We start from the raw sequence: 17,486 nt of genomic DNA on the forward strand, positions 1-17,486 counted from the left end.
CTACCGGTGGCCACCAGGGGCAACTCTGGGCTGGCCTACCCGTACCTAGGACAATCTGAGTGTGCCCTAAGAAAGAGATATGTGCAGCTCCTATCGGGATTTGTCGGCACATTCGGGCGGTGTTGCTGGTCTTGTTTTAACCTGTCGAATTGTCTTGTTGTACCGGGTTACCGAGTCTGATCGGTGTGTCTCGGGTGGAGGTCTATTCCTTCGTTGACCGTGAGAGCTTGTCATGGGCTAAGTTGGGACTCCCCTGCAGGGATTGAACTTTCGAAAGCCGTGCCCGTGGTTATGGGCAGATGGGAATTTGTTAATGTCCGATTGTAGATAACTTGAACCTTAATTAATTAAAATGAATCAACTGAGTGTGTTACCATGATGGCCCCTTCTCGGCGGAGTCCGGGAAGTGGACACGGTGTTGGAGTAATGCTTGCGCAGGTTGTTCCTCTAGCTTCTCGCTCGTGCTTTGCTCCCTCTTCTCGCTCTCTTTTGCGAATAAGTTAGCCACCATACTTGCTAGTCGCTTGCTGCAGCTCCACTCATATTTTGCCTTACCCTTCCTATAAGCTTAAATAGTCTTGATCGCGAGGGTGCGAGATTGCTGAGTCCCTGTGGCTCACAGATCCTATAACTCCAGATGCAGGTCCAGGTGATTTCGCTCCAGGTGACGAGTACGAGCTCAAGTGGGAGTTCAACGAGGACTCTCAGCATTACTACGTGTCTTTTCCTGATGATCAGTAGTGGTGTCCAGTTGGGGGTGATTGGGACCGTGTCGCATGTTGGGTTTTTCTTCTATTTTGGCACCGTAGTCGGGCCATGAGTGTTTTGGATGATGTAATGTTATTTATGTTCTTGATTGACATGGCGAGTGTAAGCCAACTATGTTCTCCCCTTTTATTATTACATTACATGGGATGTTTGTGAAGATTGCCTAACTTGCGACATATGCCTTCAATGCGATTATGTCTCTAAGTCGTGCCTCAACACGTGGGAGCTATAGTCGCATCGAGGGTGTTACACAGATGTCAGGCGTCTTTTCAGTTCCTGAAAGCTGAACTCGTACTGTGGAGTCCACTCGAACTTTTTATCTTTGTTGAGGAGTTCAGTTAGAGGTTTAGCAACCTTGGAGAAATTCTCGACGAAGCGGCGGCAATAGCTCGCTAAGCCAAGGAAACTCCGAACTTGCTTGACCGTCTCAGGTGGAGTCCAATCAAGGACGGATTGAACTCGCTCAGGACTGACAGCAATACCCTTGCCAGAGATTACATGGCCTAGATAGGTCACTTCTGGCAACCAAAATTCACACTTGGAGAATTTAGCATAAAGGCGATGCTCTCGAAGTTTCATCTATACCAGCCTTAGATGTTTGGCATGTTCCTCTTCATTCTTGGAGTAGATGAGTATGTCATCGAGGTATACCACGACGAATTTATCCAAGTACTCCATGAAAACCGAGTTCATTAACCGAGAGAAGGTAGCTGGGGCATTGGTTAAACCGAAGGACATGACGGTGTACTCGTATTGGCCATAACGAGTAACAAAGGCTGTTTTGGGAATGTCCCCGTTTCTGATTTTGATTTGATGGTAGCCCAACCTCAAATCCATCTTGGAAAAGACTGAGGATCCAGCGAGCTGATCATACAGATCATTAATCCTAGGAAGCGGGTATTTGTTCTTGATGGTGACCAGGTTGACAGGGCGGTAGTCCACAACCATTCGATCCGTTCCATCCTTCTTCTTGACGAAGAGGACGGGGCAAGCCCAAGGAGAGGAACTAGGACGGATGAAACCCTTTTTCAAGGACTCATCGAGTTGGTTCTTAAGCTCGGCTAGTTCTAAGGGTGCCATCTTTTAGGGTCTTCTAGAAATTGGCACGGTTCCTGGAACAAGGTCTATCACAAACTCAACATCCCTATCAGGTGGAACACCTGGCAGTTCTTCTGGAAAGACATCCAGAAAGTTTCGGACTATCGGAACATCCTCAAGGTCTGGAAGGGGGTTGGCATTTAGGGAGTAAAGCTGGTGCTTGGCCACTCGAGTTAAGACATTGACTGTCCTGCCCGATGGGTGAGTAAGCTGAACGGTTCTAGTGGCACAATCAATCTTAGCGTAATGAGCTGACATCCAGTCCATACCCAAGATGATGTTTATGTCTGTGGACTTGAGAGCTATCAAGGATGCAAGGAAGACAAGTCTATCGACAAGAATTTCGTTCCCATGACTTACTCTAGAAGTTTGCCATTTGGAACCCAGAGTTTGAATTACCATGGAAGTGGGCATGTCACAGAATGTCGTGTTATGCAATCGAGCATAGCTCTCGGATATGAATGAATGAGATGCTCCAGTATCGAAAATAACAGATGCCGGATGGCAGTTAACAAGGAGCGTACCAAGGACGACGTTGGGATCCTCATGAGCCTCCTCGGCTGAAACATAGTTGACATGGCCACGTGCAGTGGTGGACGGCTTGGCGTAGAATGTTTTTCCCGCGGGCTTACCACGGCCAACGAACTTTCCAGTTTGATTGGGGTTGTTGTTCTGGGGACACTCTCGGCTATAATGACCCGGCTCTCCACACTTAAAGCATGTCACCACATTGGGGCGTGGAGCAGCATTAGCAGCGGGCCACCATAGGGCTTGGGCGGTGCAAATTGCTGGTTGGGACGAGGTGCCTCAAAGGATGGCCTCGGGATGAAACTGGGTGGCAGTGCTGTGCTTGGGATCCACACCCGGCGCTTCTGTGCTCCAGAGCCGGATGAAGAGCCAAAGTCACGGGAGTGCTTGCGTGAAGCGTCATAATCAGTCTGGCATGTCTCAGCACTGATGGCTTTATTGACCAACTTCTGAAAGGAGGTGCACTCGTGCAGACGAAGATCGCGGCAAAGCTCGGGGCTAAGTCCTTTGCGGAACCTTTCTTGCTTCTTAGCGTCAGTAGATACCTCTTCGGGAGCATAGCGTGCCAGATTTCCAAATTCACGACTATAAGCATCCACAGTCAGTCTTCCTTGGGTGAAGTTGTAGAACTCCTCCTTCCTGCGATCCATGAGACCTTCCGGAATGTGATGCTCGCGGAAAGCCTCACTGAACTCAGCCCAAGTAGTAACTTGGCCGACCGGGCGCATAGCTTCGAAGTTTTCCCACCAAAGGTTAGCAGGGCCTTCGAGGTGATAGGCAGCATAGGTAACCTTGTCGGCTTCGGCTACGTTGGCAGAACGTAGCTTGTGAGTGATGCTGCGAAGCTAGTCATCCGCGTCGAGGGGTTCAACGGAATGGTTAAACTTTGGTGGGTACAGTTTGATGAAGTCATTGATTGACACCAAGTCATTTCGTGGGTGGCGTGCAGTGTTCTGCTCAATCCGCTCTAGTAGGCGGTTAGTCTCACGCTTGTTTCTTTCCGCCTCCAGCATTACTTCGGCCAGAGAAGGCGGGTGTGGCAGATTTTCACCTCTAGCTACACTGGCTTCCCCCTGCTCCGAGGCAGCAGGGTTGCTGCGGGTGTTGACCATCCTAGGAGAAAACAAGACAATGGTTTAGATAAGGATGGCTCAAACTTAGCAAGGAGTGCAGAATGTAATGGATAACGCGGAATGCAGAGATGTTCATCCATATGTCATGGTAATATAAAACTGCCATATATATACCAACGGTCATACACATCATACATAGTTTAGTACAAGCCCAGGCTACAGTACAACTATGATGAAAGACGTTACATCACATCGGAGGCATTCCAAGCTCCTATACAGTATTTGTCTACACCTCCGGATTTGAGTACACACAAAGTCATATTCCACAAGTCTCGCAAGACAGTGGAGATACAACTACTACAATACTGGTGGTACTACTACTAACTCAGACAGCTCCGTAGTAGTCCTCATAGAATTCACCTCCATAGCCTGGAAGTTCAACATGACCATCCGGGAACAGACGGTCCTGAGGAGCCTGTGGACCATAGGGGCTAGGATGAGGTCTTGGACCAACAAACGGTGGCCTGCGGGGACCACGGGGTGGGGTGATGCCTCCACATCACGCCAATCCACCATGTCTGGCAGAGCTGATCTCACAGGATACAGATCCCTTGTATCCATACATCCAGCTTGCAGCGTAGGTGCAAACCGAGTCAATGTGGCCCAATGATCAGCACGGGTATTGAGAAGCTCCAGCCTCAAGGCCTGATTCTCTCGGTCCTTATCTTCGAGCATCTCGGTAGTGGTACGAGTTAATGAGTCCTCCGGAGTGGAGTCAGCATAGATAGCCCGAAGATACCCTTGCGCTCCCGGAAGTGAAGCTGGCATGTAACGGAAGTCGGTGTTCCGAAGCAGGCCAGTCCGGACTCGCAAGATGGTCATCATGGAATAGGTAGCATCCTGCACAGCCATCTCAACAGTAACCCCGAGTCCATAGGAACAGTGAAGGGGCTCGGTAGATCCAGGATAAGAAGGAAATATCCTGACGGTGCAGAGATATTGGCTTTGATTAAAGTCGCGGAACTGCTCTTCGACGGTGTATTCGGGATTCCAACGGTAGCCCGTCTCGATCATTACCCGGACTAACATAGCAGTATGACCGGGCACGTCAAGGCACCGGGTCAGGCGAACCACTTGGTTTTGAACACGGTTGGCCATCTGAAAGCACAACCACAATGCAAACACATCAGAATTTCTAGGGAAAATTGGATAGCATAACAGCTGTAAATGCTCAGAAAAAGATTTGAGACATCCACAACAGTTCGCAATACCACTCAACAACATCATATCAAGATTCTGATCCAATTAGCAACATACTAAAATAGTAGAAACTGAACTGGGCTTGTAACATCAATCCTATAAACTACTACGGATTAGTAACACGTGAACCTGATAGAAGGAGAGAGCCTAGTCCTTAACCCACGTTGAAAGAGAAGAGAATGACTCAGATCAGAGGCATAGGATAAAGGAGTAAAAGAGCCTTACGTTCCCTCCCACAATCAATTCCCCTACATATAACTAAAGCATTTCTAGACTCGACATCGACCAGTTTGGCTCAACGAACCTACAGGCAGTCCAGCTCTGATGCCAACGCTGTCAGGACCCCGATTCCAAGTCGCATCGATCTAGCTGGTAACACCTCATATCACTTTTGCGGCCTCACGCACGGTATCCCACGGATGTCGCCTTACCATGGCCCGGGACCGTTTGCGCCTTTTGGCTCACGTATATGATAGTGTCGCTAGCATCCATATGACAGAGAACCCGGGCCGACATGGCTAGTCATGAACCCAAAGCGGCAAAGACCTATGGAGACAGGCATACATGAATCACATCGAACATGTCGGTCATCAGCGAGTGATTCTGGGCTGTAGCACTGGGCTAACAGGACTCCGGTGAACCGGGCTGTAGCAGGCTAGGCAGGACTCCGGATATCACCGCGTGACATTTCCCCGACGGGACAGACATAGGAACGAAGTGAAACACATGTCGGCCAGTCAAGTGTCCTGAACAGTAGTGCTGGGCTAGCAGGACTCCAGTGAACCGGGCTGTAGCAGACTACTATGGCTCGAGGAACACTAGACTACATTTCCCCATAAGAAAGGCTGCCAAGGATAAACAACTAGATTGTCGGATCCCACTCATACCAAGCATTTCAATCATACACACAATATGCCCAATATGAGTACATACAACATGGCATCACAACTAAACTCTACAACTCAAGTACTTTATTTAAAGGCTCCAGGGAGCCATACATAACATGTTCATACAGATAGGGGTCACATGACCCGACACTCAAGTCATACAAACATACAAACACATGCGGAAGCAACTAGTCTGAGTACAGACTCTAGAAAGAAAGAAGGCTTCTCGAAGCCTGTCTATCTACATAGGGCCCTCCATGGCCAGGATCACCACCTGGGTGGCTAGTCACTCGTCGACGTCAAGGTCTACGTAGAACCCATCGGAGGGGGCGGTGTTGTCGTCTGAAAATAGTAATTAAGCAAACATGAGTACAAAGGTACTCAGAAAGTCTTACATCAGAACCTACTAGACATGCTTATTCTCAAGAAGGTGGTGGGGTTAATGCAGCAAGCCAGCTTTGACTCTTGGCTAAGCTATCCTACGGAACTCCACCAGTAAAATAGTTTTCGCACACGAGTCCACTACTCACCAACACAATAGTCCACTGGGGATTCTCCCTCGTCATCCTACGAGAGGGCCATCCTCGGTATTCACACTTATCCCGAGTCGTTTATTAGTACCCATTAACTTGTCTATGAACTGTATAGGCAACTAAGTAGTCCTTTACCGTGGACGCGGCTATTCGAATAGTTTTATACCCTGCAGGGGTGTACTTCTTCATACACGCTTTCACCACTTACCGCCGTTTACACGACATGTACTTGGCAACCTTCAAGCGGAAGCCCAGCGAGGGTGTCGGCCACGGCCTACCTAAACACTTAAGTCTCTAGTCCAGGTTTATCGCCTATCCAGGTTCCATCCACAGGGAGTCCAGCCGAGGTTTCCACATACGGCCCCGAGCGATGTGAACAGGGATCCCGAGACACCAAACGGGTGACTCGGTACACCGTGCCATGGTGTATCTACCGCAACATAGCCCATCCCTAGGGTCAGCGCTACGCACGGCTGCCAACACATAACCTACAAACACCAGAAACTATTTGCAACTCCTGGACAGAGTACTAGGGTGGTTAAGAAGCCGAGAGGGTCAATTAAGGATCCCAATGCATGGTAGTAGCTGAATCTTAAATCACACATACAGATCTCAGTTCTTAGGGACGGCCTCAATGAAACAACCCACCATGTACTCCTACATGGCCTCTCATCGATACCTTTACCAAAACATGTTCAACACATCCCTCACATTACCGGCATAAGCATTTCACTCTGGCCCATCACCCAGATGAACCAGACCTGACACAACTCTAATCATAGCAGGCATAGCAAGGTAGGAATCACATACATGGCTCAATCAACTCCTACACATGCTAGTGGGTTTCATCTAGTTACTGTGGCAATGACAGGTCATGCAGAGGATAAGGGTTCAACTACCGTGGCACACAGCAGTTTGAATCGCGTTGTCTTAATGCAGTAAACAAGAGCAGAAGCGAGAACATGGGTTTGTATCAGAATGATCAATGGTTGCTTGCCTGATGGAGTGGTAGTGGGATACTGCCCTTCAGTTGGATACTCGTGAATATCCTCGGAGGCAGAACCTACCACGAAGAACACATCGGAACACAATCAACACATGACGATATGCAACAATATGATGCATGCTATGACATGGCAATATGAATGTGTCTTGGCCTAATGCAAGCTATAACAGAAAGGAATGAATTCATTTGAATCAAAATTCAAATATTAGCTCATTAAACATGGCCTTAATAGTGCATTTCCTTATTCTGCTTAAACAGCAAGGTAAACTTGTTTTGTCATGCATGAAACCATTACAGATGGATAGATTGAATTTTATGATCATTTTTCATATATAAATCTTTGCATTTGGAGCTATGGTTGATTTTCTATGATTTTTAGAAGTTTTAACTATTTTCTGGAAATTCCTGAATAAAAATAAATCCAGAAAATGCATTACTGCATCAGCATTGCGTCATGCTGACCTCAGCAGGTCAAAGGCGCCAGCCCAGGTCAAACCTGACTGGTGGGCCCCTTCTGTCAGCCTCTCAGCTAATTAACAGGATTAGATTAACACTAATTAGCTGTCAGTGGGGCCTGGGCCCACATGTCAGTGACTGATTTAATTAAAATTAATTAAAACTAATCCTAAATTAGTTAGCAGACCGGCCCCACATGTCATAGACTCAGGGGGGTCTACCTGGGCCCACCCAGGAGTCAAACTGGGTCAAACTCACCGGTGACTCGACGCCGACGAGGCCCAAGACGGTGGCGCAGCTCGGAAAACGCCCACAGGGCACGGGCGAGGCTGTTCTTGGGCTCTTTGGAGAGCTCTTGCAGTCGCGCATCTAGTGGTGGTGGAGGCCGGGCCTACAGTGGCCGGAGACGACGACGGCGAGCTCCAAGGCGGCGGCCGGAGTTCGGCCATGTGCGGGGTTTGGGCTGCGGCGTGCAAACACGGAAACTGAGGCGCTAGCGAGGCACTACGCGATGCGGCAAGCACATTGCATAGCATGGGAGGACCAAATGGTCGCCAGAGCGACGCCGGCAACGAGCTCGAGCGGAGACGAGCTTCGGCCATGGTGGAACTATGGCCTAGAGGGTGCAAATGCGTGGGAAAGAAGAGGGGGAAGGCGGCGGAGCTCACAGGGAGGTCGATGAGCAGCTCAGTGGGCTCGGGGGCGACCGGAGCAAGGCGAATCGATGAACGGCGTCCGGCGGGTACCGAGGTTGAAGACGGCGCGATAGCGGCGATGCAGGGCCTCCGGCGAAGCATGGCTCGGTGGGGAGGGCGAGGGCATCGTGGCGGAGCGATTTGGCTTGTCAGAGGGGCGAGGGGGTGGCTCTGGCGTCGTCTACGGCGAACGGCGGCGAGGAACACGCTCGGGCATCGCGGGAGAGAGTGAGGGAGACGAGGGGGGGAGTGAGCGAGGATGAGAGGGGGACGTGGGGAGGGCCAGTCGGCTGGGCCGAGCCAGGTGGGCTGGGCCAGCACAGGTAAGGCCCAGGTAGCTTCCCTCTCTCTGTTTTTCTAATTTGTTTCTGTTTTTCTATTTAACTGCAACTGTTGGGCTTTAATTAAAATACTAAAACGTTTCCAAAAATCCTGAAAATAATTGTGGGCTCTGTTTAGATTATTTCCAACAGCAAACATTTATTTCCAGGATTATTTGAGCATTTAAATTATTTTATAGCATTTAAATGCCCAAATTCAAATACTTATGATTTAATTCAATGACCTTCTGTTGACCTAGAAAATTGTGCACCAATTTTGCCAGAGGTTTTAACCCAAGACAAAGAGGGTGAACTTTTTAGAAGGGCATTTCAGGTTCATTGAAAATAATTTTAGTAAACCCTAGTTGTTTCCAGGGGGTGTTGGGGGTTTCTGCCTTCCCCATTTCAAATTTAAGAGAAATTTAAACATGATGCACACTCTAATGCTTGAACTAGCTAGGGTGTGACACGAAGACTCAGAGGACGGAAGTTATCTTCCGCTCTCTGAGGATGAGGTGAGTCTCGGCACCGACGATTTCATCATGCCTGAGGAACCTCTTGAGCAGGAGCGCTTCAAGCGCTAGCTAATAGCCACTGCAAGGAGTCTGACAAAGAAGTAGCAGCAGCTTCAAGCTGACCAAGATATGCTCAATGATAAATGGACCGATGTCCTAGCAGCCGAAGAATTCGGCCTCAAGCGCCCAACCAAAAGCTACCCAAAGAACAAATTGCTACCTCAGTTTGACGAGGAGGCGCCGGAATACATACCACCATCGTACAATGCGACTGACCGGCCACCACGTGGTCGGGACAAAATGGCAACTCACGCCGAACACCAGCCCGCCCCGCCTCATCGCACACGTAGAGGTAAATTAGCCCACGGCCATACATATGACCTTCGGTAAAACCTGAACAATAAAGCAGGACATACCAGATTAATGTATGGATCGCGAGGACGTGCCTCGACACGCGACGACGGCCACCTATTCGGACGTGACAAACTTAGTCATGCGGGCTGAATACTGCAGACGGACTCCATCCGAGCTACGTCGCGATACGGCCTGATATAGAGGCACGGCACACCCTCATTGCTTCACTGACGATGTCATGGATCATGAATCCCAGAAGGGTTCAAACCCGTGAATATAGAATCATACGATGGAACCACAAACCCCGCGGTGTGGATCGAAGACTTCATTCTCCACATTCATATGGCCCGCGGCGATGACCTCCACGACATCAAATACCTCCCTTTAGAACTCAAGGGGCCAACTCAGCATTGGCTCAACAGTTTGCCTAAAAATTCGATTGGCAACTGGGCGGACTTGGAAGAGGCCTTCCTCGATAACTTCCAAGGTACATATGTTCAACCTTCGGACGCTGATGACTTAAGCCATATATTTCAACAGCCCGGAGAGTCCGCCAAGAAATTCTGGACTAGGTTCTTAACTAAAAAGAACCAAATCGTCAATTTCTGGATGCCGAAGCCCTAGCAGCCTTCAAACACAGCATCCGCGACGAATGGCTCGCTCGCCAACTCGGCCAAGAAAAGCCAAAATCCATGGAGGCCCTCACGGCACTCATGACCCACTTTTGTGCGGGCGAGGACAGTTGGTTGGCCCGTAGCAAAAAACAATGCAAGCGACGCCGGCACCCCTAAAGTTAAAAATAACAAAGACAAGTCTCGACGCAACAGATACAAGCATCGAAACAACAGTGATAACACCAAGTACACGACAGTCAATGCCGGATTCAGTGGCTCTAAGTTCGGTCAGCGAAAGAAGCCATTCCAAAAGAACAATTCAGGCCCATCCAGCTTGGACCGCATACTTGATCATCCGTGCCAGATTCATGGCACCCCGGACAAACCACCCAATCATACAAATAGAGATTGCTGGGTTTTTAAACAGGCCGACAAATTAAACACCGAGAACATGGAAAAGGGATCGCAAAGCGAGGACGATGACAAAGAGCCCCGGCAACCGAACACAGGAGGACAGAAGAAGTTTCCCCCTCAGGTCAAAACGGTGAACATGATATACGCTACCCACATACCCAAGAGGGAGCGCAAGCGTGCGCTCAGGGACGTCTACGCGATAGAGCCAGTCGCCCCAAAATTTAATCCATGGTCGTCATGCCCGATCACTTTTGATCGCCGAGATCATCCGACCAGTATCCGTCACGGTGGCTCAGCCGCACTGGTCCTAGACCCAATAATTGATGGGTTCCACCTGACTCGCGTCCTTATGGAGGGAGGTAGCAGCCTCAATCTGCTCTATCAGGATACAACACGAAAAATGGGCATTAACCCATCACGGATCAAGCCCACCATGACTACCTTCAAAGGAGTCATACCAGGTGTAGAGGCCTGCTGTACGGGCTCAATCACACTAGAGGTTGTCTTCGGATCTCTGGACAACTTCCGAAGGGAGGAGTTAATCTTTGATATCGTCCCCTTCCGCAGCGGCTATCACGCACTGCTCGGACGAACTGCGTTTGCTCGATTCAATGCAGTACCACACTATGCTTATCTCAAGCTCAAGATGCCCGGTCCACGCGACGTCATAACGGTCAATGGAAATACGGAACGCTCCCTCCGTATAGAAGAGCACACAGCTGCCTTAGCAGCAGAAGTACAGAGCGGCCTTCTCAAGCAGAACCTTAATTCGGCTGCCGAGCCCACGGACACCGTTAAGAGGGTCCGAACTACTCTGCAGCAGGAGAGCTCGGCTCGTCAGGAGCTCGACTAGCAATTCGGCCTCCATCTCAGTCTCGATAAAGTGGTGACATTCGTGCCGCGCGTACATAACTACGCATTCAAAATCCCATGGGCATCGACGGAGGCATAGCTAGCTTGTGGTCCATACTACGGCTCAACCGACATCAGATACACACATACTTTCACTTTTACTTGTTTCCTTTTCAGGTCTCAATCCCACAGGCCCCATCTGCTAGTCTAGTCATCGGTCCTCTTGAAGGATAAACACACCAAGACGGCGAGAAACGCAGACATATGGGGGACTTTTTAGGTGATTCCTTTAACGATAACTCTACCTGTTTTTCAGGACCCACATGCCGCTCTCCCTTGGTTTCGGCATGTCAAATAGCCTGTTTCTTATTGCACTACATGTATCAATGCGCCTTGACGTACTAATTAAAATTACAATGAGAATAGTTTGTGGCTGGAGCTTTAGGACCCCAGCTTTTTACCTTTGTATCTTTTCTGTTTTCTTTCTCTTTTTCAGCTCCCCTATGGATAACCCTATCAGGTAGCACCCATTCACTTTGGTACGTTTGATGTTTGCCAGGGGCTTCATAGCACCCCACATTACGTCAACAATGTCCGAACACTTTTTATAAGTATAGTTCGGCACCCCGAATTTAGCATTATATGCATTGGCTCCGAATCATGTCTTTGGTCAATAGCTGGGTTGCCCGGCTTCCGCTATATCGGCTAAGGTAGTAAAGGGAGAACTACTACGATTGGGCCTTGGTTTATCCAAAGGAGCACCTCAGTAGAGAAAGCCGAAAACTGACTGTCATGATGCGGCGAGAGCCGGTCAGCTGTTCGGAGGTTACAAATCGTTGGAGATTTCTTCTGCATTACGTGAAGGATCGGTACTTCCGATCAGACGCTTATAGCACTCTAGTTCGTATACTAGGGGTTGCGCCCATGTTTTTATTGTAAAACTCCTATGGATAAGTGAGGGCATTCAAGCCGCATAGCCTGGTTGCCTGGTTCGTTGCGCTAAACAACTCCTTGAAGGACCATATAATTGGATCAAGATTGTTTAGATTCCATCCCAAACACCCCCATACTACCTACGTGGGGGCAGAAGCTGACGACTGGCCAACCCTCAGATTTCATACAACATGGCCGCACAGGAGGAAAAAATTAAAACATAACAAGCATTATATTACACAACATCATTGATTCATGTTATAGGACAGGATAATACGAATATTTTCATCGGAATATAACATCCTTCGCACATTGCTCCAACACAAGGTGGGATCCCTCCAGGACACCATCAAAACATAACTCAGGACGGCGGTGCTCCTTGCCCTCAGGCGGCCCCTCGGTCATCAGCTTCTTGGCATCCATCTTCGCCCAGTGCATCTTGACACGGGCAAAGGCCATCCGGGCACCTTCAATACAGACCGATCGCTTTATGACCTCAAGCCGTGGGCAGGCACTAACAAGCCTCTTCACAAGTCCGGAGTAGCTGCTGGGTATCAGCGCGACAGGCCATAGTCGGACTATCAGGTCCTTCATGGCTAGCTCGGCCGCCTTGTGTAGCTCGACCAGCTGTTTCAGCTGGTCACTGAAGGGCACCGGATGTTCTGGTCCAAGATATTGAGACCAGAACAGCTTCTCCGTAGAACTCCCTTCTTCAGCTCGATAGAACTCAGCAGCATCTAATATGCTACGCGGCAAATCCATAAACGCCCCTGGAGAGCTCCAAATTCGGGTAAGTAAAAGGAATGTTTCCTTCACAAACTTGCTTTGCATAATGAAAGCCTTACACGCCGCGATCTTCTTGGCCGCCTGGATTTCCTAAAGGGCGCTCCGGGCCTCGTCTCGAGCCTCTTGTGCGCTCTAGCGGACCTTCGCAAGTTCGGACGTTTGTGTCTTCAAATCACACTCCAAGAACTCGTACTTCTTGACGGTGTCATGGAGCTCTTGCTGGACCTTGCTGACCTGGGCCTCGTGTTTCTCGCGCACGGTGCGCTCCTTGGCCGCTTTGTCCTCGGCCTCGGCTAACGCCTTCTTGAGGGCCACCACCTCGGTCGTGGCCCCTAATAAAATTCATGACACTTTAGTCAGCACGAAACATTCAACCTTCCTAAATTCACGCGCAGGTCACTGCATACCTTGGCTGTCCTCCAGTTGCTTCTTTATGAGGCTGAGCTCTTCTTCGGCCCGCTCCAGGCTCTGCTTCAGGCCGGAGACCTCCGCGGTATGAGCGGCAGCAGCTGCTACATCTTGAGCTTGCGTTGATTTTCCCCGAAGAGGAAGGGATGATGCAGCAGAGTAGCGTAAGTATTTCCCTTAGTTTTTGAGAACCAAGGTATCAATACAGTAGGAGGCCACGCTCAAGTCCCTTGTACCTGCACAAAATGATAGCTACTCACAACCAACACGATTAGGGGTTGTCAATCCCTTCACGGTCACTTACGAGAGTGAGATCTGATAGATATAATATTTTTGGTATTTTTGGTATAGAGATGCAAATTGAAAAGTAAAAGCAAAGTAAAAAAGCAAAGCAAGACTAAAGTGATGGAGATTGATATGATGAGAATAGACCCGGGGGCCATAGGTTTCACTAGTGGCTTCTCTCAAGAGCATAAGTATTTTACGGTGGGTGAACAAATTACTGTTGAGCAATTGACAGAATTGAGCATAGTTATGAGAATATCTAGGCATGATCATGTATATAGGCATCACGTCTGTGACAAGTAGACCGAAACGATTCTGCATCTACTACTATTACTCCACTCATCGACCGCTATCCAGCATGCATCTAGAGTATTAAGTTAAAAATAGAGTAACGCCTTAAGCAAGATGACATGATGTAGAGAAATAAATTCATGCAATATGAAATAAACCCCATCTTGTTATCCTCGATGGCAACGATGCAATACGTGCCTTGCTGCCCCTTCTGTCACTGGGAAAGGACACCGCAAGATCGAACCCAAAGCTAAGCACTTCTCCCATGGCAAGAACTACCAATCTAGTTGGCAAAACCAAACGGATAATTCGAAGAGACTTGCAAAGATAACCAATCATACATAAAAGAATTCAGAGAAGATTCAAATATTTTTCATAGATAGACTTGATCATAAACCCACAATTCATCGATCTCAACAAACACACCGCAAAAAGAAGATTACATCGAATAGATCTCCACAAGAGAGGGGGAGAACTTTGTATTGAGATTCAAAAAGAGAGAAGAAGCCATCTAGCTACTAACTATGGACCCGAAGGTCTGAGGTAAACTACTTACACTTCATCGGAGAGGCTATGATGAAGTAGAAGCCCTCCGTGATGACGGCCCTCTCCGGCGGAGCTCCAGAACATGCCCCAAGATGGGATCTCGTGGATACAGAAAGTTGCGGCGGTGGAATTAGGTTTTTGGCTCCTGTTCTGATTGTTTGGGGGTACATAGGTATATATATAGGAGGAAGAAGTACGTCGGTGGAGCTCCGAGGGGCCCACGAGGCAGGGGGAGCGCCCCCCACACTCGTGACCGCCTCTTTGATGCCTTGGCGTAGGGTCCCAGTCTCCTGGATCACGTTCGGTGATAAAATCACGTTCCCGAAGGTTTCATTCTGTTTGGACTCCGTTTGATATTCCATTTCTTCGAAACACTGAAATAGGCAAAAAAAACAGCAATTCAGGGCTGGGCCTCCGGTTAATAGGTTAGTCCCAAAAATAATATAAAAGTGGAAAATAAAGCCCAACATAGTCCAAAACAGTAGATAATATAGCATGGAGCAATCAAAAATTATAGATACGTTGGAGACGTATCAGGCATCCCCAAGCTTAATTCATGCTCGTCCTCGAGTAGGTAAATGATAAAAAGAGAATTTTTGATGCGGAGTGCTACTTGGCATAATTTCAATGCAAATCTTCTTAATTGTGATATGAATATTCAGATTCGAAAGATTCAAGACAAAAGTTCATATTGACATAAAAATAATAATACTTCAAGCATACTAACAAAGCAATTATGTCTTCTCAAAATAACATGGCCAAAGAAAGTTATCCCTACAAAATCATATAGTCTGGCTATGCTCTATCTTCACCACACAAAGTATTTAAATCATGCACAACCCCGATGACAAGCCAAGCAATTGTTTCATACTCTAACTTTTTCAGAACTTTTTCAATCTTCACGCAATACATGAGCGTGAGCCATGGATATAGCACTATAGGTGGAATAGGATGGTGGTTGTGGAGAAGACAAAAAGGAGAAGATAGTCTCACATCAACTAGGCGTATCAACTGGCTATGGAGATGCCCATCAATAGATATCAATGTGAGTGAGTAGGGATTGCCATGCAACGGATGCACTAGAGCTATAAGTATATGAAAGCTCAAAAAGAAACTAAGTGGGTGTGCATCCAACTTGCTTGCTCATGAAGACCTAGGGAAATTTGAGGAAGCCCATCATTGGAATATACAAGCCAAGTTCTATAATGTAAAATTCCCACTAGTATATGAAAGTGATAACATGAGAGACTCTCTACTATGAAGACCATGGTGCTACTTTGAAGCACAAGTGTGCTAAGAGGATAGTAACATTGTCCCTTCTCTCTTTTTCTCTCATTTTTTTATTTGGGCCTTTTCTCCTTTTTTATATATGGCCTCTTTTTATTTGGGCTTCTTTGGCCTCTTTTTTATTTATTTTTCGTTCGGAGTCTCATCCCGACTTATGGGGGAATCATAGTCTCCATCATCCTTTCCTCACTGGGACAATGCTCTAAAAATGATGATCATCACACTTTTATTTTTCTTACAACTCAACAATTACAACTCGATACTTAGAACAAAATATGACTCTATATGAATGCATCCGGCGGTGTACCGGGATATGCAATATGACAATGATGGATTGTGTCATAATAAACGGAACGGTGGAAAGTTGCATGGCAATATATCTCGGAATGGCTATGGAAATGCCATAATAGGTAGGTATGGTGGCTGTTTTGAGGAAGGTATATGGTAGGTGTATGATACCGGTGAAAAGTGTGCGGTATTAGAGAGGCTAGCAAAGGTGGAAGGGTGAGAGTGCGTATAATACATGGACTCAACATTAGTCATAAAGAACTCATATACTTATTGCAAAAATCTAGAAGTTATCAAAGCAAAGTATTACGCGCATGCTCCTAGGGGGATAGATTGGTAGGAAAAGACCATCGCTTGTCCCCGACCGCCACTCATAAGGAAGACAATCAATAAATAAATCATGCTCCGACTTCATCACATAATGGTTCACCATACATACATGCTACGGGAATCACAAAGTTTAACACAAGTATTCTTTAAATTCACAACTACTCAACTAGCATGACTTTAATATTATCACCTCCATATCTCAAAACAATTATCATGCTTCAATCTTTTCTTAGTATTAAACACACTCAAAAGAAAGTTTCACAAATCTTGAATACCAAGCATATTATTATTAAGCAAATTACCATGCTATTAAGAGACTCCCAAAATAATTTAAGTGAAGCATGAGAGATCAATAGTTTCTTTAAAACAAATCCACCACCGTGCTTTGAAAGATCTAAGTGAAGCACATGGAGAAAAATTATAATGCTCAAAAGATATAAGTGAAGCACATAGAGCAAAACTAAATAGCTCAAAAGATATAAGTGAAGCACATAGAGCAAAACTACTTAGCTCAAAAAATATAAGTGAAGCACATAGAGTATTCTATCAAATTTTAATTCATGTATGGCTCTCTCAAAAGGTGTGTACAGCAAGGATGATTGTGGCATACTAAAACACAAAGACACAAATAATACAAGACGCTCCAAGCAAAACACATATCATGTTGGTGAATAAAAATATAGCTCCAAGTAAATTACCGATGGAAGTGGATGAAAGAGGGGATGCCTTCCGGGGCATCCCCAAGCTTTGAATTTTTGGTGTCCTTGGATTATCTTGGGGTTTCCATGGGCATCCCCAAGCTTAGGCTCTTGCCACTCCTTGTTCCGTAATCCATCACAAGAATTCACCCAAAACTTGAAAACTTCACAACACAAAACTTAAAGTAGAAAACGCGTGAGCTCCGTTAGCGAAAGAAAACAAAAGACCACTTCAAGGTACTGTAATGAACTCATTATTTA

The sequence above is a fragment of the Triticum aestivum genome, chromosome 4A (assembly GCF_018294505.1).
Source record: "Triticum aestivum cultivar Chinese Spring chromosome 4A, IWGSC CS RefSeq v2.1, whole genome shotgun sequence".
Classification (NCBI taxonomy): Eukaryota; Viridiplantae; Streptophyta; class Magnoliopsida; order Poales; family Poaceae; genus Triticum; species Triticum aestivum.